The sequence below is a fragment of the Propithecus coquereli genome, unplaced genomic scaffold (genome assembly GCF_000956105.1).
Source record: "Propithecus coquereli isolate 6110/MARCELLA unplaced genomic scaffold, Pcoq_1.0 Scaffold205, whole genome shotgun sequence".
NCBI lineage: Eukaryota > Metazoa > Chordata > Mammalia > Primates > Indriidae > Propithecus > Propithecus coquereli.
This window is the reverse complement of record NW_012145523.1, coordinates 4,810,238-4,812,863: the sequence shown is the minus strand read 5'-3', so window position 1 is coordinate 4,812,863 and position 2,626 is coordinate 4,810,238. Positions and strand designations below refer to the sequence as shown.

Here is a 2,626-nt window from a genome sequence, read left to right as displayed (position 1 = left end):
AAAAAATAAAATGTCCTTACATTTGTTATATGTATATGATATATATACATTTATGTCATGTTTATATGTGTATACATATTTATCTTATATAAATGGCTATATGGTGTTTTGTGCTAGATGATATTTAATCTTTATCAGTGTTTCCAACAGCGTTTAGAATCATAAAATGAGATGTTATACATAGCTTTATGGAAATTGGTTTATTGTGGGATATTTAACCTTTAGGCTATACTGAGATGTACAGACTTAGTTCTTCTAAAATTGCTGTAGCAAGTAGCTCAGTTGGAAATCTCCCTATAGTTACAATCAAGAAATTATGAAAAAAACTACTTTGAATATTTGTGAAGTTTTTCATTTGGGGACCAGAAACTGAAGAGATCTGTACATCTCTTCATAGCCAGCCTAGGTAATCACTCTCTTGACCTGGTCTCTTTCCTTCCTACTGCCTTGGCTTAACCCCAGTCTTACTGTATACTTCACTGAGGAAAAAGAAGCCATCAAATGAGAACTCCTGTTTCTTCCTAACACCAATCAACTATGATCCCTACATCTTTCCACACTTTCTTCCTGTCTTCCTGTTAAAATGGATGAAGTATGGTGTTCCAAAGCTATCTATCCCCTCCACTTGTTTTCTGGGTCCTCACCTTCCTTTTCAAGGACTTGCAACTATAACTTCCCTCTCTTTTATTTTTTCTTCGCTAGTAGATACATAATGTAAGCATACTGTATTACAGGTTGAACATCCCAAATCTGAAAATTCGAAACCCACATGCTCTAAAATCCAAACTTTTTGAGCAGCCACATGACACTTAAATGCTTATGGGAACATTTTGGTTCTAAGCATTTCAGATAAGAGATACTCAAGCTGTATCTCCCAACTTTTAAAAAAAATCCTCCCTTGACCCCATATCCTTCTCCAGCCACTGCTGTATAATTCTGCTCCTCTTGACAGCAAAACTACTCAGAGTTGTCTATAATTATCATTTCATTTTTTTCACATCCCATTCTTTCCTCTACCCATTCATTTGGCATTATGACATCATTTTACAGAGGCTGCTTCTGTCAAAGTTACAAGTGATCTTCATGGCACCAAATCCGTTGGTCACTTTTCTGTTCTCTTCTTAATTTATCTCTTAGCAAAGTTCAATGCAAATAACTACCCCCTCGAAATGTCCTTCTTCTGGCTTCTAAAACATCACATTCCAAATTTTCTTCTTCCTTCTCTAATCCTTCAGTTTTCTTTGCTATCATTTCTGTTCCATCTGTAAATATGTACAAGTTTCAGGACTCAGTCTTAGGTTCTGTCTTCATCTTTAGTAATACTCTCTTCCTGAATGATCTCAACCTGTTTCATGGATTTTTAAAATGTTATTTCGTCGCTTACTTATATGTCTCTTAATGACCATTCTACCACACTCCTAACTTACGTATTTACTTGGATATATAATAGGCTCTTCAAATTTAACATGATAAAAACAACTTTTTTTTTTTTTTTTTTTACACCTACAAACCAGTTCCATCACGAGTCTCTTCAGTCTAACAGATGACCCTACTTTCACCTTCCACATTCAGTCCATGTACAGATGTCAGCTCTATGGTCATGACCTGCCATGGTTATTGTTGAACTCCATGCTTTTATTCCAGAACCCCAGAAGTCAGCTCTCCACAGACAGCCAGATTAAGTTTACAAAACAAAAACAGAAAACAAAAAAGCAAATATCCCTGCTTAAAGTTCTTCAGTGCTCTCTTACTGGACAAAACCCCTGTTTTCCTGTTTGTCTTTATCTCCTGATTCTCATCCTTACTCACTACACTCCAGCCACCCCTATCTTCTTTCCATACTAAAGCACTCCAAGCTTCTTCCTACAGTAAGGCCTTTTCATCTGCTCTTCCTTCTATTTGGAACAATCTGTCCCAGATGTCTGGCCTTTTCTTGTGATATCTCAGCTGAAACGTCACTCCCTCAAAGTGGTTTTTATCTGAGCATACACTCTAAATTAGCCCCTCCGTATTTATTTCCTATGTGGCATTCATCACTATCTAAATTATCTTGTTTTGTTTACATTTATTGCCTGTCTTCCCACCCTGAGTGTTATCTCACCATTGAATCTGTGAAGCTTCTTGGATAGTGACTAACACATAGTATGCATTGTAGTTGCTCAGAAAATATTTAAAAGAATGAGGCTAAGAATGACTGATAACATGGAGGTCACAGTACCCACTAAAAGTTCTGGATAGGTAAAAAATGTGATACTATGAGTAACCATGTGGCAAGTTATAATTAACAAGACCTCAGTGATAAAGGGTGTTACATTTGAGTGTAGAAAAGACTAGAAAACAGTATTTTTCATTTGAATTTTATAGTTAGCTTTCCTCTTATTAAAATAGGCTAAGATTTTATTTCTGGAAATTTAGCAGAGCAAGTAAAGAAGTTACATCTAGAAGCTGAAACTCTGGCAGGGTCAATTGGCAGTTTATAACAACGAAACTTTATAATAGTGACGAAGATAACAAAGTATAGCAGTGAGCCAGTGAGCTTCAGAAGAACAGCAGTTTCAAGGATCTCTGTAGCATTAATAGTATGTAAATGTCAATCTGTTGACTTTGTAGATGCCAAAGCCAATCT

At 36.0% G+C, this 2,626-nt stretch overlaps 1 protein-coding gene across 1 annotated transcript in view; it reads left to right on the top strand.

Annotated features, from left to right (window-relative positions):
• The window catches only part of SUPT20H (suppressor of Ty 20 homolog (S. cerevisiae)), a 66,580-nt gene that overhangs the window by 20,294 nt on the left and 43,660 nt on the right, over window positions 1-2,626 (top strand). The window lies entirely within an intron of this gene.